The sequence below is a fragment of the Falco rusticolus genome, chromosome 17 (assembly GCF_015220075.1).
Source record: "Falco rusticolus isolate bFalRus1 chromosome 17, bFalRus1.pri, whole genome shotgun sequence".
NCBI lineage: Eukaryota > Metazoa > Chordata > Aves > Falconiformes > Falconidae > Falco > Falco rusticolus.
In genome coordinates, this window is record NC_051203.1 from 6,431,061 (window position 1) to 6,446,569 (window position 15,509).

General features: G+C 47.1%; 1 long non-coding RNA gene across 1 annotated transcript in view; it reads left to right on the forward strand.

Moving 5' to 3' along the window:
* The first annotated feature begins 871 nt into the window (after positions 1-871).
* The window catches only part of LOC119158626, a 98,978-nt gene continuing 84,340 nt past the window's right edge, over positions 872-15,509 (forward strand). The window contains exon 1 of the long non-coding RNA XR_005107921.1: positions 872-998. This is a non-coding gene — a long non-coding RNA (uncharacterized LOC119158626). The remainder of the gene's footprint in view (positions 999-15,509) is intronic.

Below are 15,509 nucleotides of genomic sequence, written 5' to 3' on the forward strand. Positions count from 1 at the left end.
CTTTTTGAGTAAACACCAGTTAGATGTGGCAGAAGGATGCTGAAAGCTTCAGCTTCCTCCGACAGCACGGGAACGTGCCCTGCGCCGCCTCCTGAACTGTTATCTCAGTGGGGTTAAACTTCAGTGTAGTGTAAATAAAAAATAAAAAGCATTAGCTTGACTCTAGACTCGACTGCAGTGGCTCGTATCGCGTCAGTGAAGTGAGGACCTGCTGCCTAGTTATGTCCCCGGGTTAGGAAGGAAAAAAGCTCCAAGTCTTTGCAAGAAGCATCACTGGCCTTACGAGGAGTTTGTCATTCCTCATCAAATACTCGTTACTTTAAGCAACTGATGTCAGATCCAGATCAAGTGACACTGGTCTAAACTTTATGCCTTTCCCTGTAATAATTACTGTTAACTCAGTGCATTATAGGGGCCTTTGACTTTACTTTGAAACAGGCATTACTGACTGGTGCCAAAGACAGTGACTAAAATGAAAAATCTTTGATCTAACTCAATATCACAACTTTTTTTGTATATTAGCATAATCTCTGTACTGAAATTAATCTGTGGTGTGGCTGCACTGTGTTGAAGATTATATGTTATTAGCATTCAAGATGATGACCTTTTTTTTTTTTTTTAGGCAGTAGCAATTCTTACTTTTTAAGCAGCTCCTATTTTAAGAGTATGTCTATTTTGCCCTACAAAATATCCTCAGGAAAAGTTCAGGAGATACTTGCAGAGAAACTGTGTTTACTTCTTTGGATAAAACCAGCTGTAGGGCTGACCGTGCCAGCTGCTGCCAGCTGCCAGCTCCGAGCGCTCCCGGGGCTCTGTGCTAGGGCAGCTCATCAGGGAGCAGACGTAGAAGGCCAGGACGAGGACAGGATTTCTGACCGCTTTGTCCTTTATTCCAGCCCTGGACGCCGACTTTGACCCTGCGGTAGGGCTTCAAAGCTCCCAGCTCCTCTGCAAGGTGCGGCAGCAGCTCCGCTCGCAGACGGCTTCAGCTGGTTCAGGTAATGGAGGCGGCTCCTGGGGTCGCTCGTGGGAGGACGTGTGCGCGTGGGAGGCTGAAAGGGAATTAATGAAGCACAACCCCCCATGTAATGCTGTCATCTGCGTGGGCTGAAGAGCTCTGGGGGCAAACTGGCACAGAAGTGCCCCGGGACTATTTGCGTTAGATGCCAGCCTTAAAGCAAGTTCGCTCCTGCAGGAGAAAATTCAGCAGAACTACTGAGTGGTTGCAAAGTATCTTGGAGATGCGTTTTTTAGTGAGGACAATAAAATAAACGTGTACTGAGTGGTGTGTGCATCTCGCCTGCTGTAGGCTAGTGACCAAAACTGACCTAAAGAACGCTTGGGGCTTTTTAGTCCCTCAGCGTGGCACTGAAAGCTGTGTACGGCCTCGTTTTTCAGCGATGCTCATCACAGTTATCTCGCTGCTGGTGCTGTGTGTGTCTCGACGAGGGTTTGCCTCCAGCTTGTGTGTTGCTGGTGGGCCCCAAGTCTTGGGGTGGGAAAGTGGATGTTGTCACCACGTGCACCTCCTTTGAAATGGGTTTTTCAGCTGGGAAACCAGCCATGTTGTTGATTTATTTTGTGAAGGAAAAAACTCTAGTGGGGCAGCCATCCTGCACTGTACTGCTTTTCCTCTATGGTATGGCTTGAGTCAGAAACATTCAGCCAGTTGTAGAGACCTGGTGATCTTGTTTTGTAATGAGAAATTGCATTAACAGGAGCAAAAATATCTGCTTTACATAAAACATCAGAGTGTGTTTCATTTTGGCTTGTTGTTTGCCTTAGCTAACAAAATAAGGAAAATCTGTATCCAAAAGGACAGTGTTTTCCAATAGATTCATTAAAAGAGACTGTAGCTGACAGCTGATGCTATTAGCAAGAATATATATCTCTTATTTAAAGTATTTCCATCCTAAAAGTAAAATGTCTGTTCTATAAGTCTATTAATATACAGTTCATTAGACTAGAAACAACTATATAATTAGGAAACAACAACAATTCATTAGTCTTAATGGGATTTAATAAAGTTCCTAAGCAAGGATTCTTTAGAGGATTAATTACAATATACTAATCAGGAAAAATATCCAGTTCATCACTCGGATATGTTTCTTCAATTCATAGGCTGTGAAGCATCAGCCATTCTCAGAACATCCCCCTGGCAGCGTGGGATTTTTCCCAAGTCTGTGACAACATGGGCTGCCGAGGCCGGAGAGTTTACAAGTGAATTTCTCTTTGTTTTATAAACGCTGCGTTTCCAAATGAATGCAACATTAATCACCATTTTGCAGCCACAAGCGTTCTGTGGGGAGGAGCTGGGGTAAGGGGAGCCTCGGCAGCCTGTGCCGGTGGCCACTGCTGGTCCGTAGGTGTCAGGAGCACAAGTCCCAGTGCCTCTGCGACCGCTGTCATCTCCACCACGGCCTGGTTCTTCTTAATCCAGCGAAAGTGTAAATGAGAATGTCCGAATTTTAACAAGAATCCATCGTTTCTCATCAGGGGTTTTCATCCATGCCTGGTTTTTTTCACTTACATGGTTAGCCATTTTCTTATTAATTAAACAGCAGCTTTCGGCAGGCACTGATTGAATTACCAAGCAACACCTGCCACAATACAGGGAATAAAAGGGGGAAGATGTATTATTTTTAGTGCAAATGGCTTCACTTCAGACATATTTGATCAAATTTAACTGACAATTAAATTATAAGTGAATAAAGTGAAAGGGTCAGTAATATAACAAATGACACTGTCAGTGTCATCTTTAACGGAACCATTTTTTAAAAACGAGATGAGATTTGCAAGTGTTAACTATAGCCAGCTGTTAAAGTCAGGAGCAAGGAGTTTTAGAAGATAACAAAAGATGACCAGTATCATTTCTATACTGAACTGAAAATACGCAAAAAAGAGCATTAATTCTCGCTGTCATAGCAGAGCAACGATTGCTGTGTGGTAACGAGCAGGAATGAAGGTGTAAATGGGGGGAGTGTGGGGTGACCGGGCATTTTGCAGTTCTCTGTGTGGGCTAGGGCTCCGGTAACAAGGGGAAGGTGAAGGAGTGCCTTCAGCTCGCAATGCGCCCTGTGGGCCTAATCCAGCATCTGCACAGTCCCACAGACGTCTCTGTCTGTGGAACCAGCCCCGATTTTCACTCTCAGAGAAACTATTGGGTGCCAGTTTGTGATGAGAAGTTCAAAACCAGTGACCTTTTTGGACCAAAATGAATCCATCACGTTTCAGCTGGTGGGACACCCCTACGGCACGCCGAGGCTGCTGCCCTCTGTGCCCCAGGGATGGGTGCTGAGCTGCCCTCTGTGCCCCGGGGCCTCCTGGGGTGCTCTGGCTTGGCGGTGCCCATCTTGGCGGGTGCGCGGGGGGCACGGTGCCCCTCTGCCGGGCATGGCAGTTCCGAGGAGGGGGATGAGCTGTGTGTGAGGGCTGGAAATCTCGGTGTCATCTCAGGGGTCTGGTTTATCCTGGGAGTGCTCGGTGACTTGCAACTGCAAATAAACCTGTAAACCAGTAAATATCATGTATAGAAGCCCCGGCTATCGGGTTCGCAGCACCTGATTTAAGCCTAGTTTATGTTTATTATAAACTCATCTTTGAAGTGGTCCCTGATGCAGTTCCACAAGCGCTGTGATAGAGATCTGCCTTTTCCTCCGCTGTCTGATGTGCATCTGTAAGGGTTTTTGTAAGAATGTGTTGAAATCTGTGTTGACATCCTTGACTGAAAGGACAACCCACCTTATCAGCCTGACTCCAACTCCGCGTGTCAGGCGCTTTAAGAAATACAGAAGATGTACCTTTATCACAGACTGGCGTTAGGCAGCTTCCCTCGGCTCGCTTCGCCCTTCCCCGTGCGGGGTAGCAGTGCTGCACCTCAGTGAGTCTTTGGAGTAATTTTGTACTACAGTTGTATAACAACTTCAGTGTCTTTTGTGAAATCCTGGACTATTCTCTCCCTCGGAAAGCATATCCCTTTATCTCCTGTAGTGGGGCTTTTTCTTTTTCTCTGCTTATTTCCTGAGGGTGATTTTATTTTATTTTATTTTTTTTTTACTTTTCTGCTGCCATGTCACTGAGCTGAAAAGATTAATAAAGAATGATTAAGCACTGGAGAGAATATTTTACAGTGATAGACTTAAGGAGCTCAGTCTGTTTATCTTATCAAAAAGAAGCTTGTAACTTAATTTCAGTGGGATAAGTACCTTCACAGGGAGGAAGCTCCAGGTACTGAAAGGCTCTTTCTTCAGAGAAGGGTACAAAAAGACCCAGTAGCTTTAAGCTGAAGCCAGAAAAATCCAATTAGCAAGGTAGAAATTTTGAACTTTGAGGTTCATTAGCTACTGGGAAAATCTGGCCAGCTACTCCCTTCTCTGGACGCCTTCAGATCCAGATCTAACGCTTTGCTGAACGCTGTGGTCTGACGGCATTTGTCGCTGCAGAAGCAAGTGCTTGTTGCCTGTTACCTCCTGGGCATCCCGAAAGGCATCCCAAGCTCAGTGTCCACAAATATCCCACGTTCTTCCTGAGACGTTTTACCAGGGCTGTGACAGGCAGGGGCTGATGTGGCCGCTGAAGCACCCAGGCCACGCTGGCTCGTAGGGACCAGCAACAAGCAGGAGTCTTGGTCCGAAGGAGTGTTATGTGCCGGGGTGCTCCCTGCGCCTGGATCTGGCCGGGTCAGCCCAGGTCAGGACCTGGTTTGTGTGCTGGGGAGGTCCTGAAATACCGGTGGCATAAGAGAGAATGAGACAGTTGAACCCCAGCAACACCTTCCCACCACCAGGCAGTGGTGTTGAGGATGCGGTTGCGAGCATCCCACCATAAGCTTTGCATTTTTAAAGGTTACTGACTCAGCCTTTGCAAACTGGGAGAGCAGCTTAGAAGTACATAGGGACACTAATTGGTCATTTGAACTTTGCCTGGAGGGCCCTTCCAGCAGGGACAACAGCTCCTGCTGGCTCGGTGTGCCTGAAGTTAAAAGAATCAGATTCCACTGAAGAAGAGCCAACAAGGAGGAGGAGGAAGGCCAGCAGCTTTGGCCAGGGACACCCAGGGCATCTGGGCAAGGCAGTTCTGCCCCTTTCCTTGCTTGTGAAGGAGAACACAAATGTGGAAACCTTCCCTTCTCCCCTGGTTTCTCTGCTCAGTCCTTCCCAGGTTTTATCCTTGGGAGATGAGCGAGGACATTCCTGTATTTCTTTTCTCTCTTTACTGGCAGAGGTGGGTTTATGGAGCAAGGGTTGGGGTGGGAGGAGCAGGTAACGGGCAGATGTGCAACAGCAGCTTTCTCTAAGTGGCCGTCTGCAAATGGTTGTAGGTGGGATCTCATGCTCTCACCGTCCTGCGTTCTCGTGTGAAGCCGTTTAGTTACTGAGATATCGAGCAGAAGCCTGCAAATGCACTGCTTGGACGCAGAAATGGATTAAGCTGTGTCTGCACTTCCCTGCTGTCTGAAAACCACGGGCAAAATGAAGGGAGCTCACATGTACGAGGGCTAAAATCAGGCCATTACTCTTCACCCAGAGAACATGTTAAATATTATGGAATTATTTGTGAGTGATAGTGTATAATTTTTGCAACAACTAACCTGCAGTAAGAGGGTTTTGTGAAGTATTTATCAATTGGAGCCAGAGCGCGACGTTGCCATAGAGATGGGAAGTAGCTGGGTGATTATTTTTTCTTCTGCAAATGTATTGTGGCAAAACACAAACGGGGAAAGAAAAGGAGCTATGTCGTCTTCACAGAAATAAAAACGGGAGGTTTAGGTTGTCACATAGAGGCAAAAACAGTTCTGTGGGACCGTGGGTTCGGGTGTGTCCTGTTGGGCATGAACCCCAGAGCTGGGCTCTGCAGGGCAGCTCCAGCTCAGAAGGGGACATGGGATGCTGCGGCCCCCAGAGAAGCTACCGAGTGGGAAATAAAAGCAGATGATTTTCCTGTGACTGAAGGTCTATGTAAATCCAAGGTCACCAGAACCACTGCTGCTTATCATTTAACAAAGAAAAAAAAGAGCAATTAAGTTGAGTCTGGTAATTTGGCACATAAGCATTAATCTTCAATGAAATCAGAAGGTGTTTGTGTTTTGTGTAAGCTCAGCTAATGTATCAGTTTATTACTAACAAGCAGAAGCCATAATTACTCTTCTATTTGACAGAATTTGTGGATGATTTTATTGACAGCTCCCCACGTTATTTATGCATACAAGTCATTTAGTTAAGGGAAGCTTTAACATTGAGTATTTATTCAACTTCCATAATTCACATCCCTTCCTACCCAGCAAAGGGCAGGGCTTTGGGAGATCTCCACTGAAAATGTCAGTATCCGTCCAGAAATCGTATCACCTATTTAAAAAGTCCAGGATCTCATCTGAAGAACATCAAAAATAGCTCAATCAAGTATTTTCACCCCAGGACCTCAACAAGTTTGCAGGGCTGGGTCCCGCAGCCCTTGGGCTCAGCTGCACAGAGGTTTATCAACGCGCATACGTGTTGCTGGCGTGCATCGCCGAGCAGCGCAGCTCTGCCCCTCCTGCAGCGCTGCTGGACCACGGGGCGCATCACCTGCAAACCTGGCAGCAGAATGCACCCCGGCTCCTGGGCTTCATCCCCACAATACCAACATTCTGTTGCTGGAGCTTCTTGGGAAGATTTTTCAGGATGTAATCTTCTAAGAAAAAATACACTTAGGCTTGTTTTTTTAAATTTGGATGTAGCTACAAATTACTATAATTTCCTAGAGGACAAACTTTAATATTTTTAATAACTTTATAAATTTGAGAGGATTCTAAAAGATTTTGGGGAAATAAAGCCAGGAACCTTCATTTCGGAACTGCATTAGAACGAGCTGTAAACAGTTTTCTGAGCCTGGGGGAGGCGTGATCGGATGTGTTGTTGCTGTCATTGGTTTATTTTCAATGTTTGTCTGTAAACTTGTACGGTTTAGCTGGCAAGGTAGAGAGATGAGAGGAACACCAGCAGCCAGGCAGTTCTAGAATATCTAATTGGAAAAAAAGCTAATGAAAACTTCCAGCAGGCTGCCCAGTAGAAAAGAACAGAGTGAAAGCTCCCAAGAGCGCAGTGCCTGAATGAGCAGGGGTTCGGGCGCTGGGGGGGCTTTGTGCCTTCGCTCCAGGAGCCACATAGCCATGTAGGGCTTGGGCTGGCTTGGCTTGGCTCTTCTAATCACGTATTTAGTCTTTGTTATGCTTAAAAAAAAAAAAAAAAAAAAAGATTCAGAGAACTTAAACCATGTAGACTGAAGGCCAGAAGGCAAAAGAGAGAAAGCAAAGGCTTTTGGCCAAAACATTTGGCCAGATGTCTTGGGTTTGGTGCTCCTGGAGAATACCTACATCACCTCCAGCATCCAGTAATGCCAAATCCGGGAAAATCACGGTGCCTCGCTCTTCTGGATGTGCTATGGCAATAACAACGGCACTTAACGTGCACAGATGGGTCTGCCCTTGGTTTTGGCTTATTCTTTGGTTTAGTTTTTGAGTACTGGTATCATCCTAAAGTGAACTGCTTTGCTGTTTATTTAGCAATGCAAAGAACATTTTATGGTTTTATCATACAAAAAGAAATAAATTTGAAATACATTAGGAAGTGGCCCTAACTTACGGATATGTTATACTGATGGGTTGCACAGATTGCAATGGGCATTCATGACTACTTCCAGCTCTTAATGACTTAGCTTTAATGTTTTTTATTTCTTTTTATTAAAAAATATCCCCTAAGACCATAGGGTTTATTACAGGGCTGGGCTGGGGGTATGCAAGGCATTTCTAACCTCACAGAAACATTGTAAGTTAAATATTCATAACTGCAGCTACCACTTGCTGTTGATAAGGACATTGATTTTCTCTGGAAGTACAAGAATTATTTGTGGCATTTATTGTCTGCTTGGATGCTCTTACATAAAAGTTTGGGAAAATATTAAGCATTGTGCATGCTTTTGGATTTTTACCCTTCTACAGCAGGAAAAATAAAGCCCAAAATATAATTTAGATAAGTAGTGTTTCTCAGGACTGGACTTACTAATGCAGAAGAAATCACAAGTGAAGAGCAAACCATGCAAGCACCTAACAGACAGCGAGGCTGCCTGGCTCATGAGGCACCCATGGCTCAGATTTTTACTTTGGTTTCACACATATCTATTCCATAGAAAAGCCTGTAACAAGATGAAACGCTCCCCTGGAGATACTCCCTTGTGGGGCTGAGAGCCATCAGGGGAAGAGATTAGTCACGGTGCTAAATGTGCTTTTGGCAGACAATCTCCTGCTGTAATGGTGAGCGGAACGGGAGCTGGGCCGAAGTGGGCTGCGGTGGAGATGTGCTGGTCCTTGCACTGAGCCGGCACACCCGGCGTGAGCTCTGTCTGTCGGTACCTTGCTCCAACACCTACTAGCTCAGTTTCACCGTTGCAGTTGAGATGGGCCTTATGGGAACAAGGGCTGTGGGTACCAACGCAGAGATGTTTCGGGAGGGTGCATTTTGCTTTGGGAGCCCCGTCTCTGCCGAGCCAGCCAGGAGCAAAAGTTTGCTCCTGCACAGTGCCTAGCCACGCTTCCCCTGGGTCCCCAGCCTCCTGCTTGCTTTCTTTTCAAAGATCTGCACTGGAATTTAGACTGAATTAAATGGAACTTAAAATTCAAGGTGAAATAGTGGTAATTAGCCAGAGCGTGGAACAGATCAGTAGCTGGAAATGGTGCCTGATCCATTGCCTGCATAGCGCCCCTTGCTCCGTGCTCTGTGGGGCTCACCAGCCTGCGCTCACGTCTTTCCTTTGGCTGCTGGAGTTTTTCTCTTCATCGGGAAAGAACATGCTTCCCTTTCTTCAACCCTCCTACACTGACTGAATGCAGAAGCTGCTGAGCCCCCGGTGGCACAGTGCTGGGCAGGATTGTGTGGGTGTGTATGTGCAGAGGGTTATTGTTTTAGCATTAATGGTGTTTCTTGCAATTTGCGGGGTGCTGTAAAGTTCTCTCCCTGCTGTGATCTTTGCAGATGATCCTAACCCTTTGCTTATGCTGTGCTGTGAGGCCAGGCCTGATGGAATTTTCTTCCCCAAGCTGGGAGAGCACAACTGCACAGTTCTTTTCTCTCCCTGGTAGGGAAGTTGAGCTGATTTCTGGAAAGAAAAGCTGGTTTTTCTCTCAGTAGCAAAGCGCAATACCTTGTTTCCAGAGATTTCAGTGCGTCCGAACCATAACGATGCAAACCAGAATGATGCATACTGTTGCATCACCCCATGAGCCCCAGGTCACGAATTTTCACCTGCTGATGATGTCGGTCCCGTACCCCTGACGTGGCTGTGGCGAGGACCCCAGTGCCTGGGGACTCTGCGTGCCCGGAGCAGGCGGGAGGGCGACGTCTAGCACAGCCACGTGCCGGCCAGCGACTATCGCAGCTGTGAAAAGCCCGGCTGAGGGGCCATTTGGCTGCCTCTAATTGGCAGCTAAGGTCAAACGTTGCCATACATGGGATCTGCCCAGCAATGACACCAGCTGAGCCAACGCATTGCCCTTTACACCCCGATTCCTTGTGAAAAGCAGCAAGGAGTTAGGAAGTGTCCAGGGAATATCCACCAAATTATCCACCTCATTTGGCCCTGATTAGCTTTTAAAATGTGTTTGGATTGGCAGCCTGGGGCTGCCCGCTGATGGGATGACTCACATAAGGTGCCCAGTGTTTCCTGCAGCTGCGAGATTTTAGCTTAACTCAACCTCTGGAAAGGTTACAATGGTTACGCTAAAACATCTACTCTGGCTTTAAAAGGTATTATACTGATAAAACCTGTAAGAAGGGTCAATAGAAAAGCCCAAAATCCCTGTTTGAATGTGCTCACGCTCTGGGTGCATCCTCCGTGCAGAGGGACAGTCTGTTCCCAAAAGAGGTCTAATATTATTAGGAAGCACCTACTTCTGCTCTTGTTAGTCTATTAGAATGGGACCTGGAAAGGAAATGAGAGCCACAGGGGAATGAAACCGAACCATGAGCTACCTTGCTGTTCATATGCTCGAGCCTGCTAGGGCTTCAAGCCGGTCTCCTCCTGTCTTTTTTTTTAAAGGACTTTGTTCTGCGGACGACTGATTACTGCATCAGCATCGAGTGGTTTTCACTAGGATGGGGTAGCATAATAACAAGTGTTTGCTGCGCATCAGGAGGAGCCCTGTGGGAGTTAATCCTTATAAATAATCTAGGTACTGTCAACTCCTATCTTCTCCTTTCTGCTATGGAGAAGGGTAGGGAATGACAGAGGGAGTGAGCAGCTAGCCCATCCAGTCTTGGATTTGGAGGTGAAGAAACAGGAGGAGGCACAGGGAAAGCTTTGGCATTCATGCACCACCTTAATGCACACAAAAAGGCATCTCTTCACTTAAAGTGCATTTGCTTCCTTGCTGCAGAACCTCTCCACCGCTGTTCCTGTGCCCCTGGCAGAGGAGTCCACCACACCTCCTAATGCTCTTCTGCTCCTTGCCCGTGGCACCCAGCGGTGACCACCGAGCCGAGCTCCCCGCGAGATGCACCTCTCTTGCAGCGCAGCAGCGTGTCAGCGAGCTGTGTGGCTGCCCCGTGGCTGGTGCATCTGCTGAGGCTTCCCAGGTGTGGATTTGTGAGTGAGGCACTTCCCGGGGCTTTGCACTCACCTGGGGCTCCCTAAGTGTGCACAAAGCAGGCTCCTGCCTCCTTTCCTGGGGAGAAACGTGTCCTCCCTCACCTGCCACATGGTAATCAAAGTGTTCTCCTACGCACTTGTGGAGAAAGCGTGGACGCAGAAGCTCTAAGAAGCTCAAGCTGTCATGGTGGAAGATGAAAGTACAGTACCCAGAGTCTGAAATTTTGGGCTTGAAAAATGACATGTTGTGTCTAGGTGCTGGATGAGCTTGAGGTTAAAGAAGTTGTTTATTCATTATTCCTGTTTAAAGTCTCTTTGGTGACTCTTGCTTTTGAATTTGGGCTTCACAGCTTTCAAATACTTGTTCTGGGGAAAAAAGGACAGGAGGAGACAGGGAAGTTTTCAGAATCAAATCCTGCCATCTTTCAGATGGAAGTTTTTGCTGTGGTTGGAATTGTCACCAGCTGCTTATACTCGGATCTCTGAAAACGGGGTGGAAAGGGAGAAGCGGGGTCCCTGACGTGACTGCAGCGGCTCTTTCTCAGGGTGTCTGGTGCTGCCGGGAGCTTTACAATTGCTATACGTACACGTATTCTTCCCCTTGAAAGAAGTCTTCATATCCCACCCAACGGGATGAAATAAGCCTCCCAGTTTGTATTTCCTTCTTTCTGGGACCATCTCGGTGATGGTTACGAGGATGCAGTTTCTTGCCTGGTGTTTCAAGCGTGCATCTTTCCCTCGCTGAAGGCAGGCACAGGCAGCCGCGGAGCAGCTTTGCTCCCTGCTGTGGCTGCAACGTGCTGCACAATCACAGAGGGCAGCTTGCAGCGTGGGGCTCCGCAGCGCCCGGGCAGGGCAAGGGCTGGTGCCGCTTATTGCCCTGCCCTGCAGTCGCTTTCTTTTCCATTTGTTATGAACGTTGCCCGTGGCAGAAAAGTTCACAGACCTGTTTCATTGGAAGGTGAATAAATGAAAAAATGATCACTAATTGCTTTATGGCAGTAAGCTGAAAGCACCCAAATGGGTTGTTTCTGTTCTCTCCTTGAAATCTGCTCCCAACAGTTACACTTGCCAGACTTGGGAAACAAGTTGCTCTTTTTTTCCTTTTCTATCCATCCCTTTACAAAGGCAATTACTCCAGGATGCTGCTATTCATTTATTGAAGAGATTACGAATCCTTTTCCTAAACCAAAAAGGGCCACATGAAATCTGCCACAAGCATCTGTTCCAGCTAACAGGAGCTGACCTGATCTCCCCTGTGGCGTGCGGGCCCTTCCCAGGCAGGGGGTGCTCCCCCCCGGGATGTAGCATTCCCTGATTTCCTGGGTCCCTGCACGTGGGAATGAGCCAGCAGCCGCTACCCCAACAAATGAGCGGCAGTGTTAAGGCTTACCCCCTTCTGTACCTAAAGGAAAATGGGTTTTCTTGATGTCCTTGATAATCTCATACGAGTTGCCCATAATTCTCATAGTTGCGAAAAGGAATATGGGTATTTTTGGTCTGCTTTTTTTTTCTTTCTTATTTAAATACTTGTGCAATAACCAGGGCTGCTCTGTCAGTGCAGGGGATCTTTCACTACAGCTTGAGTCCGTGTCCCGGATTGTTCTTACAAAAGCTCTACAGATCTGTATCAAGATGAGGAAAACAGTCTAATCTTGAAAAAAGTATACATGTTGTCTAAAAATGAACAGATGGGTAGTGCAGAAAACTCCATTTAGATTCTCCTTGGAGGGAGGTGGGCAAGTCTCTGAACTTCAGAGAATCTCTTCTGTTTTCTAAATTAGCAATATTATATACAGACTACCAGAGCACAGGGGACCCTCACTGTAATCGAGATGTTATGACTTGTTTACAGAGGCAATGATTATAAGATTATGTACTTTTCTATGAAATTTCTTGTGAGGGAGTCCAACTGTTGTGTGGCAACTGTGGTGCCTCCAGAAGGCTTTGCCTGGGGAGCAGGTGGAAGAGCTGCCTCCTTCCTGGGACACGTTTTCTCAATTAGCGTGATTGTTTCTACTTCAAATCCTGAGCTGAAACTACGGTGTGGGGTTTTTTTTTAATTCAGCGCTGAATTTTATTGTCTCAGCAGCTTGCCTATGTCTCTCCTCTGTTGGCTATCAGTTTGCCAGAGCTTTGCATTAAAGATGCACTCGACGGAGCGGCACAGCTAAGGACGAGGCAGCAGCAGCAATTCTTTGTTCGGGTGCGCCGCCTTCACATTATGCCCTTGGTTATGCCTGTGTGACTGCACTAAAGGGTAATGGGGTTGCACAGATGTAAGTGAGGAAATAATTTGGCCTGCACGCTCACTTTATTACTGCTGGTGATGCATAAAACGGTGAGCCTCTGTCGGCAGCTGGGAGCCCTGCAGGGCTCAGCTCTCCCCTCTGCAGTTTATTCCTCCTGGAAAAGGAGAGGGGGCTCAGTGTGAGCTCCCAAACTCCCACGGGAAAAGCGTCCCTGGGGAAAGGCAGCGTGGTCCTTCTCACCATCCTGGTGATGAACCACACGTCCCCGCTGCCAGGAGGGGCTGAAGGACCACCTTCCCATCCCCTCCCATTCCTTCCCAGGGCACGTCCTTGGCATGCACAACCCTGGGTGCCCATTTGCCAAGGGGCAGGTGGGAGGCGTAGTATTAAAAAATAATGAAATCTTCCTGATCTAACCTGGTGCTTTTGCTGCTGAGCAGCAAGCTTGGTGTTGCCTTTCCTGGAACAAAGCTGGGCTCTGCAGGGAAAACTGGAGCAGGGAGATGATGAAAAATGGAGGGAAGGGGGTAGAGAGTCTTAGGTAGATGGGCCGCGGATGATTTTTCAGCCTGCTTAAAATGCTTGTGCCATCTTCCCCGCCTGCTGCTGCGGTGCTGGCAGCCCGGGGGCTGACCGGGGGGCACGGCCCCCGGCTGGGTGGAATGGGGCCGGCACCTGGAGGGGTTTCCGCTGGTGGCTTGGGGGCTGTCGGGAGCTCACTGTGATCGGCACGGCACTGTTCCCAGCGCCGATGCTTGCAGTTGTCAGCGTTTGTTCTTTGGCATAAATGTCCCTTGCAAGAAATTGACGTATCGGACACAAAACTGGAGTCTGAGCTGAGACAAAGCCCAGTTATCCCTTCGGCTTACACCAGGCAGGAGCATGCCAAGCCAGTAGAGAAGCTGAGATTTAGAGGAAGGGTCTTGTGTGTTTGGGGGTTTTTGTGGGACTTTTCCCCCGCTGCTGTGGTGACAAATGAAGCAAGTGGTGTGGAAAGATCATTAGCTCCTTCATGCGGGTACGTCTCATCTAGGTTTTAATGTATGGAAGTAGGTGCTTAGCTCTGGGTGCATGGACAAAAATACTTCACAGTCTCGGGCAACAATAACACATGTCTCTTGCACTACTTTTTCTCCTGATGTTGCAGCTATTCTGAATCCTTTTATGTAAGCTCTTTCTTCTTGGTTATTTCAAGTTTCGGCAGAGTAAAACACTTCCACTAACTGTGAGGAATGTCATCTTTGCTTTTCTGCTGCTCTTTCTACCCCAAGACCTCTCAGCATCCCACTTCTTATTCATGAGACGCTGATTTGCCTGATTCCTCCTCTTGGTAGCCCTGGCTCTTCTGTGTCATGGACTGTTGGGATTACAGCGTTTCATGGGAAAATGCTCTAGGGAAAAAAGCAAAACATCAAGAATAGGGCAGGTGCTTAACTTTGCTGCAGTTAAAGCAGTAAGTTGTTTTTCATATTCAGCTCTTTCAGTTGCCTCCTGTTTGTTTATTCTAATCTTTAATTGCTTTTTGCCATTTCTCTCAAGCTGACAGTCTTAATGCTGCTTGCATTTCCACCTCCAAAGATGTTTGGGAGTGTAAGAGGTGGACAAATGCAGATGAGCCCTGTCGGGCTGGAAGCAGCCAGACGAGGGGCTCAGCTGGGGTCTGGGTGGGACGTCCTGGACAGGGCTCTCGCTGCACCAACACCTCTGTGCTGCCAGCAGCGGCGTCTGCGTTTATGGTATCATTAAGAAGAGCTCCAGCAGCACAGGCTTCTTCATTGCTCTCAGGGCAGTTTGTAGCTTGATGTACACAGAGCTCCATCCTGGCTTGCTTTGGCTTTTCCCCCCACACCCCTTTTTCTTTTAAGAAAACTGTGTCCTCCAGCATGTCCCCATAACTGTGTTTTCTGAAGTGTTTGAAAGAAGGCAGTGGGGAGAACGTCTGTGCCTTCTCGCTCAAGCAAGCTGCTTTAAGATTTAGTTTAATTCATTTGTGTTGAAGATATTTTCTGTTACTTTCATTTAACATTTTGTCACAACTGAGCTCATAGAAAACACACAATTTTCAAGGCAGTTTCAAAAGCAGGGAAGATGTGGAATTAATTTGCCATGTTAAAGGAGAAATATTTGACAGAAAATATGCAATCGCAAAACTCAGATTTGCTTTGCAGAGAATATAATAAGGCAGATCTTGAAAAAAGTCAAACATCAGTTCCCTTCAAAAGTGAGAGATGAAGCTGAGTCTATAGCAATTGGCAAAACAAAAAGGGGACATATAATAGACAAATTACTAATCTTATTCCTGAAATTAACATTTTGACACTTCTCCTTGATATATGTTTCTGAGTTATGACAGACTCAATATAATGTGCAGTATTTTAATGTGATGACAGTCCTTTCCCAAAGACAGAAACCCGGTGTGGTTCAAGGGATCTAAAATTAGACGCTGAAACATAAAGCAGTGAACGTTCAAACCATCGCGTGACGTACAAGAGGAGCACCTGAAACCCTGGCAGCACCAGGGAGTTCTCTCCCAGTGCACCACCAGTGCTTCAAACCCCCTGGAAATAGCGATCTGTGCTTCAGCGTAAGCTGGGATGACAAGGAAGTGTATTAAAAGTAGCAAATAACAAGCAGAAAAAC